Source organism: Petaurus breviceps, unplaced genomic scaffold (genome assembly GCF_028583685.1).
Source record: "Petaurus breviceps papuanus isolate PSGF00001 unplaced genomic scaffold, PetGlider_PUasm1.0 90515, whole genome shotgun sequence".
NCBI classification, from domain to species: Eukaryota; Metazoa; Chordata; class Mammalia; order Diprotodontia; family Petauridae; genus Petaurus; species Petaurus breviceps.
This window is the reverse complement of record NW_027187269.1, coordinates 746,239-767,357: the sequence shown is the minus strand read 5'-3', so window position 1 is coordinate 767,357 and position 21,119 is coordinate 746,239. Positions and strand designations below refer to the sequence as shown.

The 21,119-nt window shown below is 37.5% G+C and overlaps 2 protein-coding genes across 6 annotated transcripts in view; one reads left to right on the top strand and one right to left on the bottom strand.

The window, feature by feature from the left end:
* Positions 1-21,119, top strand: part of ATP5PF (ATP synthase peripheral stalk subunit F6) — a 393,425-nt gene that overhangs the window by 45,584 nt on the left and 326,722 nt on the right. The gene's annotated exons all lie outside the window — the stretch shown is intronic.
* HLCS (holocarboxylase synthetase) overlaps positions 1-21,119 on the bottom strand; it is a 255,339-nt gene that overhangs the window by 15,671 nt on the left and 218,549 nt on the right. The gene's annotated exons all lie outside the window — the stretch shown is intronic.

Sequence of the window (21,119 nt, the reverse complement as noted above, 5' to 3'; positions counted from 1 at the left end):
AAAGAAAGTACACTGCTGCGGGGCTTGTCAACTAATGTTTAGCAAGATAGCCATCCACAGAATTACTCCTTGAATCCTGGAAGAAGCATTATCCAGGGATTATGACAGGGATGCAACCTGCTAGGGGCAGTGTGAGCTGAGTTAGTAAACCCCAAAGGGAAGGAATTACATTTCTATATGCACATGTTGACTCTTCCATTAAAATATAAGTTCCATAAGGATAGGAACTCTTTTGCTTTTTGTCTGTACAGTGCCTGACATAGTAGGTGTGTAATAAATGCTTGTTGATTGATGATTATTTTTCATAATATTTCCTGTAAAGTTCCAGATGGCTCTCCAAAAAAGACTCTAGGGGCAGCTAGGTGGCTCAGTGAATACAGCACTAACCCTGGGGTCAGGAGGACCTGAGTTCAAATCCAGCTGCAGATACTTGCCGCTTATTAGCTGTGTGACCTTGGACAAGTCACTTAACTCAAAATGCCTTGCCTTCCCCCTTCCAAAAAAGACTCTAGAACTTTGCAATTTCTATAATAATGAATGATTATACCTGTTTCTTCACAGTCCCTCTAGCACTGATTTTTATTGCTTTAATTGTTGTGTGAGGTAGTATATCTCTAGGTTGTTATAATTTACATTTCTTTGATTAGTGAATTTAAATTCTGCAAGTATTTATTTTTTTATTAATTCTTTAATTTATTAATTTGTTTGTTTCCTTTTAGTTTACAGGATTCAATTCCACAATTGCTTGAATTTCACATTTTGTCCCCCCCCCCATGTCGTCTTATAATCAAGTATAGGATCTGTAGATACTTTCACATTATACAATGGTCAGGTTATAAAGATGGATTGTACCCACTGGGATGAAAAATGGTATAGAGGACATAAAATCAAATAAGAGAATGAAAAAGATCAGGTATTTTGCTTCCACCTGGATATAAATTTAGTTCTTTCTAGTTCTTTCTCTGGATGCATGTTTTTCTCTCCATCATGCGTCTTTTGGGATTGACTTATATCCCTGCATTGTTGAGAAGAGTCCAGTCTATCAAAGTTGGTCATCACACATACGTTGTGTCTGTAATTGTGTACAAATTCCTCCTGGTTCTACTCTTCTCACTCAGCATCAGTTCTTTTAAGCCTCTCCAGGTAAATATGAAGACTGCCTGCTCCCCGTTTCTTATAGTGCAATAATATTCCATAACATGCATATACCACAACTTGTTCAGCCATTCCCCAATTGATGGACACCCCCTTAATTTCCAATTCTTTGCCACAACAAAAAGAGCTGCTATAAACATTTTTGTACATATGGATCTTTCTCCCATTTCTATGATCTCTTTGGGATATAACCCTAGGAGTGGTATTGCTGGATCAAAGGGTATGAAAGTATTTATAGCCCTTTGGGCATAGTTCCAGATTGCTCTCCAGAAAGGCTGGATCAGTTCACAACTCCACCAACAATGCATTAGTGTTCCAGTTTGCCCACATCCTCTCCAGTATTTGTCATTTTCCTGTTTTGTCATCTTAGCCAATCTGACTGGTGAGATGTGGTACCTCAGAGTTGTTTTGATTTGCATTTCTCTAATCAATAGTGAATTAGAGCATTTCTTCATGTGCTTATAGATAGCTTTAATTTCTTTCTCTGAAAACTGCCTGGTCATATCCTTTGACCATTTATCAATTGGGGAATGACTTGTATTCTTATAAATTTGACTCAGTTCTCTGTATATTTGAGAGATGAGTCCTTTGTCAGAGACATAGGTTGTAAAGATTCTTTCCCAATTTCCCACCTCCCTCCTAATCTTGGTTACATTAACTTTATCTGTACAGAAACTTTTCAATTTCACGTAGTCAAAATTATCCATTTTACATTTTATAATGTTCTCTAATTCCTGTTTCGTCATAAAGTCATTCCCTCTCCACAAGTCTGATAGGTAAACTATTCCTTGTTTTAGGAGACTGCTTACAGTATCAACCTTTATACCTAGATCATGAACCCATTTAGACTTGATTTTGGTATATGGTGTTAGATAATGGTCTATGTCCAGTTTCTGCCATACTATATTCCAGTTTTCCCAGCAGTTTTTGTCAAATAATGAGTCCTTATCCCAAAAACCAGGGTCTGGGGGTTTATCAAACAATACATTACTGTAGTCGTTGACTTCTGAATCTCGTGTGCCTAATCTATTCCATTGATCCACTCCTCTATTCCTAAGCCAGTACCAAGTAGTTTTGATGACTGCTGCTTTATAGTACAGATTGAAATCTGGTAAAGGTAGTCCACCTTCCCTAGCATTTCTTTTCATTAATTCCCTTGATATTCTGGACCATTTATTCTTCCAGATGAATTTTGTTACTATTTTTTCTAACTCTATAAAGTAGTTTTTTGGTAAATTAATTGGTATGGCACTAAATATATAATTTAATTTAGGTAAAATTGTCATTTTTATTATATTAGCTCGACCCAGCCATGAGCAATTGATATTTTTCCAATTAGTTAGATCTGACTTTATTTGTGTGAAATGTGTTTTGTAGTTATGATCATACAGGTCCTGGGTTTGTTTTGGCAGGTAGATTCCCAAATATTTTATAATGTCTACAGTAACTTTAAATGGGATTTCTCTTTCTACTTCTTGCTGTTGAATTTCATTGGAAATATATAGGAATGCCAAGGATTTATGTGGGTTTATTTTATATCCTGCAACTTTGCCAAATTTATTTATTGTCTCAAGCAGTTTTTTACTTGATTCTCTAGGATTCTCTAAGTATATCATCATATCGTCTGCGAAGAGTGATAGCTTGGTCTCTTCTTTGCCTAACTTGATTCCTTTGATTTCTTTTTCTTCTCTAATTGCTACTGCTAACATTTCTAGTACCAGATTGAATAAGAGGGGTGATAGTGGACACCCTTGTTTCACCCCTGATCTTATAGGAAATGCTTCCAGTTTCTCCCCATTACATATAATACTTGCTGATGGCTTTAAATAGATGCTACCTATTATTTTAAGGAAGGCTCCATTTATTCCTATACTTTCTAATGTTTTTAATAGGAATGGATGTTGTATTTTGTCAAAAGCCTTTTCTGCATCTATTGAGATGATCATGTGGTTTCTGCTAGTTTTATTGTTGATATGATCAATTATACTGATGGTTTTCCTAATATTAAACCATCCTTGCATTCCTGGAATAAATCCTACCTGATCAAAGTGTATTATTCTTGAGATAAGTTGCTGTAGTCTTTTGGCTAGTATTTTATTTAGAATTTTTGCATCTATATTCATGAGGGAGATTGGTCTATAATTTTCTTTCTCTGTTTTATCTCTTCCTGATTTAGGTATCAGTACCATATTTGTGTCATAAAAAGAATTTGGTAGGACTCCTTCTTCACTAATTTTTCCAAATAATTTGTAGAGTATTGGAATCAATTGTTCTTTAAATGTTTGATAGAATTCACTAGTGAATCCATCTGGCCCTGGAGATTTTTTCCTAGGGAGGTGACTGATGGCTTGTTCAATTTCTTTTTCTGAGATGGGATTATTTAAGTAATTTACTTCCTCTTCAGTTAATCTGGGCAACTTCTATGTTTCTAAATATTCATCCATTTCCCTAAGATTGTCAAATTTATGTGCATACAATTGGGAAAAAGAATTCCTAATTATTGTTTTGATTTCCTCTTCATTGGAGGTAGATTCACCCTTTTCATTTTTGATACTCATAATTTGGTTTTCTTCTTTCTTTTTTTATCATATTGACTAAGGGTCTATCAATTTTGTTGGTTTTTTCATAAAACCAGCTCTTGGTTTTATTTATTAGTTCAATAGTTTTCTTAATTTCGATTTTATTAATCTCTCCTTTAGTCTTCAATATTTCTAGTTTAGTATTTAATTGGGGATTTTGAATTTGTTCTTTTTCTAGGTTTTTTAATTGCATGCCCAATTCGTTGAGCTCCCTTTTCTCTAATTTAATCACGTATGCACTCAGGGATATAAAACTTCCCCTAAGAACTGCCTTTAATGTATCCCACAGATTTTGGTATGTTGTCTCATTATTATCATTATCTTGAGTGAAATTACTGATTGTTTCTATAATTTCTTGTTTGACCCACTCATTCTTTAGGGTCAAATTGTTTAATTTCCAGTTAGTTTTTAGTCTGTCTTTCCCTGGCCCTTTATTGCATATAATTTTTATTGCATCATGATCTGAGAACGATGCGTTTAATATTTCTGCCTTACTGCATAGAATTGTGAGGTTTTTATGCCCTAGAACATGGTCAATTTTTGAATATGTGCCATGAACCGCTGAGAAGAAAGTATATTCCTTTTTATCCCCATTCAGTTTTCTCCAGAGATCTATCATACCTATCCTCTCTAAAATCCTGTTCACCTCCTTAACTTCTTTCTTGTTTATTTTGAGGTTGGATTTATCAAGTTCAGAGAGGGGGAGATTAAGGTCTCCCACTAGTATAGTTTTGCTATCTATTTCTTCCTCTAATTCCTTTACCTTCACCTCTAGGAATTTGGATGCTACACCACTTGGTGCATATATGTTAAGTAGTGATATTGCTTCATTCTCGATGGTGCCTTTTAACAGGATAGTTTCCTTCCTTATCTCTTTTAATTAGGTCAATTTTTGTATTTGCTTTATCTGAGATAAGGATTGCTACCCCTGCTTTTTTTACTTTAGCTGAGGCATGATATATTTTACTCCAACCTTTTACCTTTACCTTGTGTGTATCACTCTGTTTCAAATGTGTTTCTTGTAAACAGCATATTGTAGGATTATGATTTCTAATCCATTCTGCTATCCATCTCCATTTTATAGGAGAGTTCATTCCATTCACATTTACAGTTATGATTGTTATCTGTTTCTTTCCCATCATCCTATTCCTGCCCCTGTTAATGTTCGTATTTTCCCTTGCTTCTCCCTTCCCCCCCTTAATAGTTTTCCTTTTGACCACCACCTCCCTCAGTGTTCCCTTTTCGGCCCCCCTCCCTTTTCCTCCCCTTTTCCTCTTACTACTTCCCTCCTTACAAACCACTCCCACCCCCCTTTTGTAACCCTTTCCCCCTCCTACTACCTGTAGGATATTGTTATACTTAATGAGGTATGCTATTTTTTCTTCGCATCAAGAATCACAGGAATAGATCTCATGCGAAGCTCCTCTCTCTCCCCTCTTTCCCTCTAAAATGATGTGTGTTCTCCTTGTTTACCTTTCTAAGTCACTGTTGCTTCTCGTAATTGGAGGTTGAATTTTCCATTGAGTTCTGGCTTTTTTATTAAGAAGGTCTGGAACTCTGTTATATCATTGAATGACCATCTCTTTGCCTGGAAGAATATGCTCAGTCTCGCTGGGTATGTGATCCTTGGTTGTAATCCGAGCTGTTTTGCCTTCCTGAAGATAGTATTCCACTGCCTCCGATCTTTCAGTGTGGAGGCTGACAAATCCTGTGCAATCCTCACTGTGGACCCTCGATATTTGAATTGTTTCTTTCTGGCCGCTTGAAGTATTTTCTCTTTTATCTGGTAGTTCTGGAATTTGGCCACAACATTTCGAGGATTTTTCAGTTTGGGATCTCTTATAGCAGGTGTCCGGTGGATTCTGTCGATTTCTATTTTCCCCTCAGGTTCTAGTATCTCAGGGCAGTTTTCCTTAACGAGCTCTTGGAGAATGTTGTCCAGGCTCATTTTTTCATCATAATTTTCTGGTAGGCCTATGATTCTCAGATTATCTCTCCTGGATCTGTTTTCCAGGTCAGTTATTTTTTCTTTGAGGTATTTTGCCTCTTTTTCTAATTTTTCATTTTTGTTGTTTTGCTTGGCTAATTCTTGGTTCCTCATAGAGTTATTTGTTTCCATTTGTTTAATTCTGGTTTTTAGCAAATCATTTTCCTTGGTTAATTTTTGAAGCTCCTTTTCCATATCATACACTTTTCTTTTTAGAGAGATGTTTTCCTCATTATAATGTTTTTTGAATTCTGATATTTTCGTTTTGAGAGAATGATTCATTTTGTCTTCTATATCTCTCATTTTGCTTTCAAAGTTCCTTTTGATCTCATCTAGGAGAGCCTTCTGTGCTTGGGATCCATTCCCTGTTGAAGTCTCAGCTATGGGTGTGGAGTCCACATTGTCTCCCTCTGAGGTTGGTTCCTCCCTCTGAGGATAGTAGGACTCCAGAGTCTTTGCCTTTGTAGTCTGCTTTCTACCCATTTTGAGGCAGTGTCCTAGCCACGCCCTTCCTCTAGGATCCCAAGCCTTTACTGTAGAGGGTTTTGCCCTGGGGCAAGAGTTACTATATTTTCAGGGTCAGAGGTGGGGGTTTGGAGCAAGTGGGGTTCACTCTGTCATCCTTGTCTTTGGAGGTCCTGAAAGGGGCTTTTTTTTTTTTTTTAAAGATTTCTGGGCTATGAAGTGGTAGCCCCAGGAGTGTTTGCTGTCCAGTATAGGGGCCCCTGTATTTGCTTCTTACCTTGCTCTTTCCAGTCCCAGCCCTTTGATGATAGGCCCGGTAGTGGACCTTGTGGTTGGTGGGAAGACTTGCCCTCCGAGTTGATCAGGCCCCTTCCAGGCCTGCATCTGCCAGCCGCGCCACGCCTTCCCGCACAGGCCGCTGCGCCTTCCTGGCCTGCGTCCGCTGCTTCCGCTGCTGCCACCGCCGCTGGGCCTCCCAGGCTGCGCCCACCACGTCGCCACTGCGCGCCTTCCCAGCCTCGAACCTCTCACTCTGTCCTTTGTGTCTATGTGTTGATAAATCTGGAAACGGCTCCAGCTGCTGCTGATCTGGAGTTCCTCTGGCCGGTGGCTGGTCAGGCCCGCCCTGGGGCTAAAGCCTCTGGGGCTCCCAGAGCGCTGTGCTGGCCAATTCCTGCCGGCCTGCTGGGCTGTCCTCAGCAGGAGGTTAGCTTCTCTGTGTCAGTATGTGGGTTCTGCAGCTCCAAGGTGTGTTTAGAGTCCCCTTTTTACATGGATTGGGGAGGGTGGAAGCTGGAGCCGAAGGAAGGTCTTGCTTCTACTCTGCCATCTTGGCTCTGCCCCCCACAAGTCTCTGCAAGTATTTATTAACAATTGTTTCTCTTTTTAACAATTGCCTAGTCACATCCTGTGACTATTTTGCCAATGAGAATCTTTATAAACTTTTAAGTTCTTCATGTAATTTAGACCTCAATTTAAAAAACTATCTTTTATACCAAAAAGGTTTTTTAACCAACCTTTTCTTTTTCTTCTGATTATATTGTTACAAGCATTAAAAATTTTTTAATGTGATTAAGCGCATCTGTTTTATATCTAATAATTCCTTCTATTTGTTAAATAATGGGGAAAAGTTATTTCTCTTCCACAATTGAGACAAATACACCATTCCATTTTTTACATTCTTTATGTAGTTATTTTTCATAATTATGTCCATCAACAACTGGAACTTGCTGAGGCATATGGTATGGGATGTGTACCAAAATCCATCTCTTGTCAAGTGGTTAGGCAGTTTTGCCAAGTATGTTTGTCAAAAACTGAAGAAAGGATTCATAATTATTTTCCAGAAATTTGTCCAACATTAATCTTTTTAAAACTTGGCTGGGTGTCTGCACTCTCCTATTCTGTTCATCTATTTATTTTTTATCTTTTGTGAGTTTGGATGCTGACCAATTTGTGATATATTTTAAAGGTTACATTTCTTTTGTAATGAAAGAAATCAATAGCCATCATAATCTAATATTTACCAGTTTATACAATGGATAATTTTTCTAAAGGAGACTTTGTTAATCACTTTTGGGAAGACTCTAGACATCATTCAAATCTAAGCTTTGATTAAGGAGGTTTTCCTGGAATAATTCCACCTAGGGGCATAAGAGTTTAAGGAAACAGCTGATTAATTTTCTTTGATACTAATACCAAAATACTTCCCTAAGACTGAACCTGGCCCACTTGAGCCTTAAGCCTGATCCCTTTGTGGAAAGAGAGGCCCACTGGGGCTGAAGGTGATATCTTGCTACAAGAAGCTCCTCCCATTGGGAAGCCAGCAATCAAACATGCTAATTACTCTGGGTCTCCTGAGTTCATGAGACAGCTACTAAGGATAGGAATATTAATCTCTCAAAATGAAAGAAGCATAAAGCAGAAGAGACAGTTTGGGACTTGAGATTCAGTCTCAGGGTCTCCTAGACAAATAAGTGCAATGATTGCCATGTATATATATTCACCAAAAAGTTTCTGGGAAAGGAAAGGGGTAGAGAAATCCTATCCTTGCTAAAAGTCCAAGGGACATTTATTGGAGTTCCAAGGCACATATTCTAAGGAGGTGGAGAAAAAGGAAGAAGGATATTTAGTCTTCTCCTTTTAGAAACTACAAGTAGCTCTTTCTCACTTAGTCACAACTCTCAGTCATGGGGACGATGCAGGAGCTTCTGGTCACATAAGTATTTTAGCAAGGGAAATTTTGATGTAAAGATTTTTTTCCTCCATTCTACCATACATCTTCTAATTCTAGCTGTATTACTTTTATCTGTGCCAACGCTTTTCAGTTTTACATAATAAAAAAATCAATGTATCTATTTTATATTTTGAAATTGCCTCTATCCCTTGTCGGAGTTCTACATATAACTATGAGAGATATATTATCTGTTTCTAATTATTTTTATATTACAATCTGCCCCCCACCTCCCATTTGGCTCATAATTTCTTCCCTGGGTTCATGCTCTCCTACTTCCCCCGGTGCCAGATGTCCCTATGACTCCCAACTTTGTTCCTCCTGAGGTAGAGCAAATAGACTTTTCAATTATCAAATCCCCCAGGTCACACCCAGAGCAAAGTCCTCTCTTTACCTATGGGATAAGGAAACATTCATCAGTGGAACCCCCTCCCACCACCAAAGAAAGTCCTCCTTCCTCCCCACCCTCCTTTTCAATCCTTCTGTCCTCCAGCTCATCCATTCACGTCCAGGCTCTTTATGAGAACACAAGGGTCATTTTCTCCTGACTGCTAGCCCTAGATTTGAACATTCCTCTTTCCTCCTGCTCCCCTCCTCCTTTTTATATAACATATAATTATATTATATTATATAATAATGTACTCTCCCATGTTGCAGTGTAGTCCCATCAAAAAAAAATTTATAGGCAAAGTGTATCCAAGTTCTGCCCATAATACTCCAGACCTGTCTCTTCACCGTTACTTTCATAAGACTCCGGCTTTCTCCAGTTTCCTACATTTAGAAAGAATTTTCTTACTGACTTCTCTGCTTTTTTTTTTTTATTTTAGACTCAAGGGCCAGAACACAAATACAAAATAGAGGAAAGAAACAAAAACTTATCATAAATTGAAATACTTGAACTTAAATATAAAGAAAGAAAAAAAAAAGCATGTCATTGTTGAGTACCATACCTTCCCTTCCCTTAATTGATCTGTAAGCAGGCATTTTAGCATAACTTTTACCCCTCCCTTCCCTCTCCTAATTGACCCATGAGTGGGGGGTTCAGTCTAGGAAAAAATGAGGGAAAATTCAAATATACACTGACCAATCACTGATTGTAGTTTCAGCTTATGTAACCTGACTTTTGTAATTTCTTTAAAAACTGGCACATGGTTCATGCCAAGTGACTGATTAGGGTATGTGACCCCAGCAGTCCTGCAGGAATAAAATCTACTTCCAATTTTAATCTCGGGGATCTTCTGTCTTGCTCCTTTTATGCACAACATAAATTGGAGGCCCCAGCGAGATCGGTGTTCCACCGCACTGCAAAGATCCCCGAATAAGAAGAGCTCTCAGCCTCGGGAGGTAGGCATTTGCTGGCCCTGATCCCTAGGAGGGCTAGCCCCTCATGACATTCCAGGGCCCCGGGTCTCAAGGAGGGAAAGATCGCATCTGCCTCCCAACTCCGACTTGCTCCTCATTAGGTCTTTAGTGGATCCAGGACCTCCAGTTTGGGGATGAGTAAAAATCTGTTCTGGTTAAAAATCTGTTCTCGTTCTGTTCTGGAGGGTGGAGGGCTAGACATAGCCATTTGTGCTGGGGGCATCTCCCCCCCAGCGAAGCTTTGGGATGCCAAAAACTCTCGACCGTCAGTATTCTGGTTGTTAATGTTTGTATGTTTTTTGTGTGTCCTGTGCTTGCTTGAGCTCATTTGCTTCCTGTTCAGTATCTGCGGAGGCAAAGCAAGCAGCTAGGGACTATTGTCTATCCTCATGAAGTTTTGTCTTGAGCTCATTTGCTTAAAGCCTCCTTGTTTTTATTCTGCAAAGCAGGTATTTGAGTGGCTATCACAGGAGCACCTCCAAAGGAGCTTTTCTGATTTTCACTGGGAAGACATTTGTTTATAAGACTATACTATCTTTTCAACCTAGAACATGGGAGGTTGCAGCCAGTACATTAAAAACTCCCCTGGGTTGCATACTAAGACATTTTAGAGTAGCCTATCAAGACGGGGCAGATTATGGGGTCCCCTTGAAGAAGAGGAAACTCATTTCTTATTGCATGAATGAGTGGCCCACGTTTGGGGTGGGCTGCCCCCCTCAGGGAAGTTTCAACAAGCAAATTATCCAATCAGTGTGGCGGGTGATCATAGGGAATGCAGGACATCCAGATCAGTTCCCTTATATTGATGTCTGGCTAGATGTTGTCACCTATTCCCCTCCCTTGCTTAGGAACTGTTCTTTCCAAAGGGTTATCCAATCCTTGTGGCCCACCCATTCTTGCATACTCCTAAGACAAAACCTCCCAAAAAATCCTACAGGTTCATAGCAAGGAGTATAATTTCCCACCACCTTACAACCCTCGATCCCCTCCCTCTGCCTCTTCTAACTCCTCGGGGCTTCCAACCTCTCCGAGTCCCCTTTCTACCCCCAAACCTGGACTGGGGCAAACTATCAGTTCCTAGAAAAACCCTCTTCTGCTTCAGCCATCCTTCCCCTCAGGGAATAAACTCCAGAAACAGGAAGGTTTTGAGGGCATGGTTATATCCCAGCTGGTAGAAATTGTTCAAAAGGTTTATGACAACAGGGACAGCCCCTCTGATAAAGCAGACAAAAAGTTTGCCAGGGTCCTTGTGGCTGCACCTCAAACTCCCAAACAGCGTACCCAAATGGGCACTATACCACCTGGTAACCACACCCATCTAGCAAGGAACCAATGTATACTGTATATACTGTATATATACACGCATAGTATAAAGAGTTAGGCCATTGGAAAAATGAATGCCCCTGGGACAGAGACTCTCCAGAGTCCTCCAAAAACTCAAAGAGGGGGGAAGGGCAAAACTTTTTACTGTGCTGGTCCTTCCCCTCCTCAGTGAGCACTGGGAAGGTGGGGAGGTGGGTCCCTCTCTGGGAATCCCTCCCCTCCGATCAAAGAAGCAGGCAGGCTAGATTTCCTGCCTGACCAATTAAATCCAATTAAGTGTGGAGCTTTGAGATTGGCAGATTCAAAGCTCACTTTCAAAAGGTCCACCAAAATTCTCCCTGTTGTTGTAATAATTTGAAATTTTTAATTTGAGAAATTTACAATTTCTTTACAAAATATCTTTGCAAATTCTGAAAATTAATCATTAAGAAATTGGAAATAGGATATTGAGATTGCTTGAAAAAAACAATTTTTTTTTTAGGATATTGGGATTGCTTAAAGAAAGAAGTTTTTTGCTATCTCAGTTTGACTTGTTGCTTGAATTTGTAAAAGGAAAATCAATAGCATTTGTGAAACACTTGTGATCAGAATTGTATAATGATTGTAAAATATAATGACTGGCATATTTTGGTATCTCTCTAACTATGAATTCATGCCAGAATTGATAAGGTCAATTATTGTATAAGTCATTTGATGTTATTTGATATTCATTGTTATTTTGTTGCCATCTTTCTGAGATTATATTGTGTTTCTAAAAGTCTATTTAGCTAAGTGAACTTAAGAAATATTTTTGAAGTAGGAATAGTATTACAGATATTTTCAAAAAATCTGAATTTTGTATTGCACGTGTATTGGGTTTTTATGTTACAAAATGTGTTAATTTAAACTTATATTTGGGTTACAAACAAGCAATAATAATGTTGATATTTCACTTTAAACTTTGGCTAAATTATGTAATTTGGAAAAATTATGAACTCTGATGTTAAAAACTATTTTCTTGTTACTATTCTGAAGCTGTTGAGTCATCTAAGGATATAGATATATGTGTTAACCTGGATGTATGTGAATATACAATGTTTTGGGAAATTTATATTCGGAGCATTTTAACACCAACTTAGTTTTAGGAAATTCCCATACTTGAAGGTTTATTTTATAATTATTATGTTTGTCAACCTTAAGTGAAACTTTTCTTAGGTGTGAGTTTGTGTCAATGGCTATGGGATGAACGATTTTCTGTGCAAAGCAATTTGGAAATTACTAAATTAAGATCACCAGATTGGTAAATACTTGATTTTGGTTTGAAGTTTAAATTTAGGTACATCATAATTGTTTCTGATATTGTTACTGGTAAACATTGGTATTATGAATGTTATAATAGAAGCAGTTTTTCATACTCTAAATGCTGTTAAATTAAGAATTATACTGTCAGAGGAACAAGAAAATGATGGTGGATGAAGTGCTTTGACCATGTCAGAGTATCAGTTATGATATTCTGAAATATTGTAATTTAAGAAATCATATACTTTTAAGTTTTTCTTTTTAAGTTTCAATTCATAAATCAAGTATTTACAATAGCATGCTTGGGAAAAACTACTTATTGGTAATTATGTGAAGAAAAGACCCTGTGAATCCTCTTCTAAGTTTTGTAAAACCTAGAATATGGAAATGAGGACTTAGGTGTCCAGAAAACAATTTGTGTGCAGGACCTGGCTTCAGCCACGTTTTAGCCTCTGGCTACAGACCTAGCCCCATATGAAACAGGGACAGATATACCCAAATAATTTTGGGTCCCAGCTGTTTAAGGGGGGGAATTATCGAGTGCTTGGAATGATGGGGTACTTGGGTACTTGATATTTAGATTAATCAGAGTTACTTTAGTTGAGAGGAAAGAAAAGATACCATTTTTAACACCAGGTTAATTCAAACTATCTCTAAAGTCTATTTATGAAAAGCTGAACAAAGCAGATAAGAAGGTGAGGGGACAAATGGGGTTTATCCAGCCCCTCCTGTTTCCAGATAGTTGATATCAGTTTTAGAAGTATGTTGAGAGAGCATGAGGAAGTTTTGGGAAGGCAGAAAGATTTGTAATTTGAGTTTGTAATTAATAGCTCAATCAAATTTTAGATGGCCCTATCTGAAGGACACTAGTCCATATTTATTTGCTATTTAATAATTTGAGGGACTATAAATTTTACTATTCTTTTAAGCCTTGATTACAGGAGTCGTCATAAAAGCCGATAATGGGATGGCAGAGGCTGCAGGCTTCGGAACTGTTCAAGGTGGATGTCTATGCTTGGAAAAGTTTAGGGACAACCTCGGACACTGCCCAGGTAGGATCTCTCTGACTTTCCCAATTGTGCCTTTTCTTTCTGAAAAAGGAAGCCTCCCACCTATTTATGCCTAAGCCTTGCTTTCAGCACCTGACTGCTTTCTGAATGACTAGTGGAGATGACTCATGTCTGGAATCAAACAAGGCTAAGGAAGTTTTCATTCTGGCAAGGTTTGACTTTGTCCCTCTCTTATTCTATAGCAAATTCACTAAGAAGTAATATTCAGGGCCAAATAAATGAATAAATATAGAGATAACATCCTTCAAAGAAGGAGATGATTAGTAATAAGGCAAAAAGTAATGAAATAGATGCCTGATTGACCAGGATAGTGAAGTTTGAGGAGAGCAACAGGATCAGGCCAGATGACACCTAGGATTAAATACAAATGTATAAAATTGGTTTTTAAAATTTCCTATTATGTGAATTCATGATTTGAGCATGTTTGGGAATAAGTTCAGAGATATGGATTTTGGATTTTAGCACAAGGATTGAATAAGATAGTGGTAAAGGTGAAGTTAATGTTAATTTGTTAATGCATCTGTCTGATAATTTTATAAAGGGCAGATGAAATCAATTTTTTTTAAAAAAGGGGTTTTCATATTTTAAAGGACTCCTATACCCGGTACAGGATTTAGGAAAGGTAGAAATAGCAAAGGATAAATAAAATGAAAATTCTCTGTAGTTTCAAAATATGGCCCTAATCTTAAGTAATTGTACTAATTTATATTAAGTCAAAATTATCTGGTCATTTCTAGATCTGAACTGGAGAAGCAAAATTCCTTTTTAAATTCTGTAACTATATGAGGCATCTGGGATTTAAAAGTGTTGCTTAAATGAAACAGGACATTGGGATACAAGGAATTGTATGTTAATTATGATTCTTGTATCATTTGTATGTAAGTTTTCTTGGTTATCTTGGTGACATGTACCTGTCTTAATGTAATTATATCATTTTGTAAAAGCGTGAGAAAAACCTCATTATATTAACTGAGCCTAGCCCTGTGTGGCTAAGAAAACTGAACTATTTGTTTGAATCTAGTCTTGCATGGCTAAAAACTGGACCTTTATATGTAAAATTGTGTTTCTGGGAGCTCTTGTATTGTACATTTGAACTCTAGTCATCTAAGGATTATCCCCTGAGCCTTGGAATCTGAAAAAGACGACATCAGATGCAGATGGCTTTCCCAAGAATCCAGACCTGACCTCTATTGGGACAGCTTCTTTCCTGGAGAAATTCAACTAGAGAACCGATAGAAAAATGGGGCCCCCTCCCCTTCCTTGAGACTATGGCCTTGATTATAGGAAGTCCCTATTAACTGTTAAATTGCTAATTGTCAGGGACCCCTGCTACCATCCTTTAGGTATGGAATTGGATAACCTAGATGATGTGGTCCCAGTCATGTCAAAGGTCTGACATACCTACAAAAAAGAGTAGGGAATGATGAACACAACCCCACCTTCCCTTCCCTTAATTGATCTGTAAACAGGCATTTTAACATAACTTTTACCCCTCCCTTCCCTCTCCTAACTGACCCATGAGTGGGGGGGTGGGGTTCAGACTAGGAAAAAAATGAGGGAAAATTCAAATATACACTGACCAATCACTGATTGTAGTTTCAGCTTAGGTAACCTGACTATTGTAATCTTTTAAAAAACTGGCATATTGGCATTTTAGCATAAGTTTTACCCCTCCCTTCCCTTCCACTGATCTGTAAGCAGGAATTTTAGCTTAACTTTTACCCCTCCCTTCCCTTCCATTGATCTGTAAACAGGCATTTTAACATAACTTTTACCCCTTCCTTCCCTCTCCTAATTGACCCATGAGTAGGGGATTCAGTCTAGGAACAAAACGAGGGAAAATTCAAATATACACTGACCAATCATTGATTGTAATTTCAGTTTAAGTAACCTGACTACTGTAATCTCTTTAAAAACTGGCATATTGTTCGTGCCAAGTGACTGTCTGATTTGGGTATGTGACCCTGGCAGTCCTGCGGCAATAAAATCCACTTGCAATTTTAATCTTGGGGATCTTCTGTCTCGCTCCTTTTATGCACAACAGTCATGTGTATAGAACATGAGAGGATTCAAAATATGTAACAAATTTTCATTTCAAGAAAACCTGTATGATAAATATACATTGTGTTGAGAATTGTTCACTTTTTCTTTGCTTCTTTATAAGTTTTTCTTTTGTTCTCTGCTGTGTACTTTTTTACTTTGTAATTTTTTTCCCCTCACCCCACCATCCCCAGAAGGCCACAATAAAGTTTAGATATGTTTCTCTATAGCTAGAAATATATACATACACATATAGTTTCACAAACTATTCTACTCCTGATCTTTTTTTTTTGTTTGTGCACATCTCTTGTTTCCTATCCCTCCTGCCTCCTCTTTCTACTCACTACCTTACCCTCCTATTACTTGCCTATCCCCCTCCAAGGATCCCTACTCTATTCTCCCATTCCCATAAATCTAAACACCCTTCTATACCTCCCTTTTACCTATTCCCTCAACATCCCCTCTAAAGATGCCTCTCTTGTCCTCTCCCTCTCCCTATGCTCCTGTTTTATTTCATCTGAATTTAGAAGACTTTTTTACTCTTCTAACTATATATGTATTGTTCCTTCTTAAAGCCATTCCTGATGAAAGTAGGTTACCAGAACTACTAGCACTCCTCCCATCTAATTCCTCTATATTGATTTTTCCTCTTGCACCTCATTTGTATAAAATAATTACTCTTTTTAGCTGTTCCTAAATGGTTTTATGTTTTGAATTCATATCATACTCAGATTTACCACAATCTTTCTTATGAGCTACCCAATTATTAATAAGAATCTTAGACATACATTTTACATATATAAAAAGTAAACAGTCTGTCCTTAAGAATCTCTTATAATCAGTCTTTGGTATGTGCCTTATATTTTTCTTGGTTCTTGTATGTTAAATATTCTATTACATTCAGGATTTTTTTTTAACAAAGTCTTTAAAGTCTGAGAGTTTATCAAATGTCCATTTTTTTTTTCATTCAAGATAATACTTAACTTTGCAGGGTATGATATTTTTGGCTGGGCCCCAGTTCTTTTGCTTTCCAATATGTCGTGTTCCAAGACCTGTCGTCCTTTAATGTCTCTGCTACTAGGTCTTGTGCAATTCTAATTGTGGCATCATGATATTTAAATTGTTTTAATCTTTATGCTTTTACTATTTTGTTCTTAAGCTGCGAGTTTCATAATTTGACTATAATATTCCTATGAGTTTTCCTTATAGGATCTCTTTTAAGTGGTGATTGATGGATTTTTTTTTTCTATTTCCACTTTCCTCCCTTGTTCTAATGCTTCAGGACAATTTTCTTTATTTATTGTATTATTGTATCAAGATTCTTTTTTTTTTTGGTATAACTTTTGGTTAATATAATTATTTTTATATTTTCTTTTCTTCATCTATTCTTCAAATCTGTTGTTTTTCTTATAAGATGTTTCACTTTCTCTTCTATTTTTTTCCATTATTCATATTTTGTTTTAATTATTTCTTGATCTCTTACAATTTTACTGGCTTCACTTTGCCCAATTCTAATTTTCAAGATTTCATTTTCTTCCTTAAGATTCTGGATCTCCTTTTCTAATTGGTTGACTTTCCTTTCATATCCTTCTAGTTTTTCTTGGATTATTATTATTATTATTATTTTTAGTTTTTCCTCCATCTCTGTCTTTTGATTTTTAAAGTCTTTTTTTAAGATCTTGGGGGGTGGGCAGAGATAAGATGGCAGAGTAAAAGGAGGGACTTGCTTGAGCTCACATCCAACTCTTCCAAATAACTGTAAAAAATTATTCTAAACAAATTCTAGAGCTGCAGAACCCACAAAATGAGAGATAGAAACACATCTCCAGCCCAAGACAGCCTGGAAAGCCAACATGCCAACCAGACTGTGAGTAGAGTACAGTCCAGCATAGACTGCTCCGGGTACAGATGGGGTTGGGGCAGGCATCAGGGGACTGAATCGCTGGCAGTTGTGGGGATTTCCAGACTTCTTAACCTACAAATGCTGAGAACAGTGTGGAAAGTCAGTGGGGGAGCTCTGTGGGACCTGAGTGAAAGAGGAGTGTGTTATCTGGCCCCAGCCCTGGGGTGGCAGAGGTGACAGTAGCAGCAGCAAAAGCAGCTGCTTCCAGAGCTCTGGGCCCACAGACAGTGGGGGATCCAGTGGCTGATACAAAACCCTAGAAGCCTGGGACAGTACACCCACCCCCACCTCCATCCCCACTGGAAGCAGAGTCCTCCCTTGACAGGGAGTTAGAAGGTCAAGTATTTGACTAGGAAGATGAGTAAACAGCATAAAAAAGTCAGACTATAGAATCTTACTTTGGTGACAAAGAAGATCAAAACATATAACCATAAGAACCAAAGCTCCTACATCAAAAACCTCCAAGAAAAATATGAATTGGTTGCAGGCCATGGAAGAGCTCAAAAAGGATTTTGGAACTCAAGTAAGAGAAGCAGAGAAAAAAAATTGGGAAGAGAAATGAGAGATTCAAGAAAATCATAAAAATAAGTCAACAGTTTGCTAAAAGAGACCCAAAAAATACTGAAGAAAATAACACCTTAAAAAAATAGGCTAACCCAAATGGCAAAAGATGTCCAAAAAGTCAATGAGGGGAAGAATATCTTAAAAAGCAGAAATGGCCAAACGGAAAAGGAGGTCCAAAAGTTCACTGAAGAAAATAATTCTTTCAAAATTAGAACAGAGCAAATGGAAGCTAATGAGAAATCAACCAATTATAAAACAGAACCAAAAGAATGAAAAAATAGAAAACAATATGAAATATCTCACTGGAAAAAACACTGACCTGGAAAATAGATCCAGGGGAGATCATTTAAAAATTATTGGACTATTTGAAAGTCATGATCAAAAAAAGAGCCTAGACATCATCCTTCAAGAAATTATCAAGGAAAACTGCCCTGATATTCTAGAACCACAGGGGAAAATAGAAATTGAAAGAATTCACCTCTTGAAAAAGATCCCAAAAAGAAAACTCATAGGAATATCATAGCCAAGTTCCAGAGTTCTCAGGTTAAGGAGAAAACACTGCAAACAGCCACTAAGAAACAATTCAAGTATTGTGGAAATACAATCTGGATAACACAAAATCTAGCACCTTTTACATTAAGGGACTGATGGGTTTGGAATATGATACTCCAGAAGACAGAGGGAGCTAGGATTAAAACCAAGAATCACCTACCCAGCAAAACTGTGTATAATCCTTCAGGGGAAAAAATGAGTATTCAATGAAATAGAGGATTTTCAAGCATTCTTGATGAAAAGACCAGAGCTGAATAGAAAATCTGACTTTCAAATACAAAACTCAAAAGACATATGAAAAGGTAAACAGGAAAGAGAAATCATAAGGTGCTTATTAAAGTTGAACTGTTAACATTCCTACATGGAAAGACAATATTCACAACTCATGAGACCTTTCTCAGTATTAGGGTAGTTGGAGGAAATAGATGGATGGATGGATGGATGGATGGATAGATAGATAGATAGATTAGATAGATAGATAGATAGATAGATAGATAGATAGATAGATAGATAGATGGCACAGGGTGAATTGAATATGAAGGGATGATAGCTAAAAAATAAAATTAAAGGGTGGGAGAGGAATATATTGGGTGAAGAAGAAAGAGAGAAATGGAATGGGGTCAATTATCTCACATAAAAGAGGGAAGAAAAAGGTTTCCCAATGTAGGGGAAGAAGGGAGAGTTGAGAAAGAATGAATGAATCTTACTCTCATCAGATTTGGCCTAAGGAAGGAACAATATGCACACTGAACTAGTCATCTTACCCTACAGGAAAGTAATAGGGAAAGGAGACAAGGGGTGGGGGGAAGGGAGGATGATAGAATGGAAGGTAGATTGGCAGAGTTTGTCTTGGAGTTTGTAGTCTTGGGTCTCCCCCTCAACCCACTCCCAGGAGGTAATCTCTGAATTCTTTTGACTGGTATTACATTGAGAAGTTCTGGGCACTTCTCTTCAGTTATTTTCTACACTGTGGTTTAAAGTTTTTTATCCTGTTATGTTCTTCTATGAGAACTTTAACCCTGGTTGTCTCTCTGCATCCTGTCTGAGAAATGAGTAAGTTTTCCTTGCAAACTGAGTTTATTTACATTTAAGGGTTTTTTGTTTTGTTTTGCTTTAATTCCAGATCGTCCTTCACTTCTCCACATTTGCATTCCCAATCCGTTGTTCGTTCTGTTTCTCTGGTTCTGATTACCCTTCTCCTGAGGCAGGATGAGCAGTCTCTCTAATCAACAAATTACTGCAGAAGATATCTTTCATTTTTGAGAATAAATTCCCCTTTCTGGATGCTTCCATAGGAGCACTTTGTAGTGCTATATACCATTCTACCACTAAAGCAATTTTTCCACCTTCTTTACTTCCTTACCCATTCTCCTTAAGGTTCTCTTCTTCCTGAGAGGGTACAGGAATGATTTTCCCTTCACTGTTAGCTTGTGGCTTGTTTAGGGCACATATTCCATTTCGCTCTATCTTTTCCCTCTCTTCCTCCCTTTTATAAAGCACTTTCTTTTTCTGTAATTAGTTTAAAACAATAACATTTTGTTATTTGTCAACACTGATTCACCTGTAGGTGGAGTTTTGTGAGGTTTAGTGGAGAATCTTTCTGTTCTGTTTTTCCATCCATCACTTCTATTTGATTTCTGCTTTCACCCTAGTCTCCTCACCCAATAGAATAAAATCTCTTAATGGTGTCTCTACTGTGATTTTGTTGTTGTTGTCCTTGGTCTCTGTATTTGCCTACCATCCTTATATTTCTATTATTTGGAGCAAATGTTTTCTTCAGGTCTCATTTTCTTTCTAAGGATGTTCTCTTTTTTACTGAATGTCCATCTTTTTACATTTATGGCTACCTTTGGATGTGCAAGTTAATACTGAGCTCCTTTGTCCTTTGGAATATATTCCTTGGGCTGATTCCAGTAATGCAAAATAATCCTGATATTCAAATATCTTGTGTTATTTAGATTTCTTTTTCTTCATATAAGATTGCTGCATTACTTGCAAAATTTGTTGTTGTCAATGGAACTGTTAAATTTATTCACTCTGTTTCTTGAAGTCTGCAGCATTGCAATTTGTTTGTTTACCTGCCTCCTCCATCTGTGGATTCTTTCAACTGACATTCGGTTTTTTATTTTGTTTTTGTTCCAGGAACATGTTTATTAATAATTTTAACAAAAAACTTTTCTTCAAGATAATTTTTCATTTCCAGCATAGTCACCATTTCCCATATTCCCTTCAAATCCATCAGTTATTGATGAAATAGTGAGCATTTCACCTTAACCTTTTGGCCCTGACTTCATTCTGTGGTTGGGTTGTGTGTGTGTGTGTGTGTGTGTGCGCGTGCGCAGGTGCGCATCTGTCTTTAAAACTGAGGAAGTAGAATGGTAGTCATATCAATGATTATTAAAATTTATACTAATTTCTTGAGAGAGAAAAATCTAAATTTTTAAATGTGCTTCAGTGTTCTTTTTATGTGCATGCGGTTTGATGAATATATCACATGACAGATACATGGTCACCATGACAGCTTATATTTTAAATAGATTTACTCTCCCGTCATGTTATAAAACAACTAACCTTGAGAATAAGCTAGAAATGTGGGGGGGGGGGGAAATGG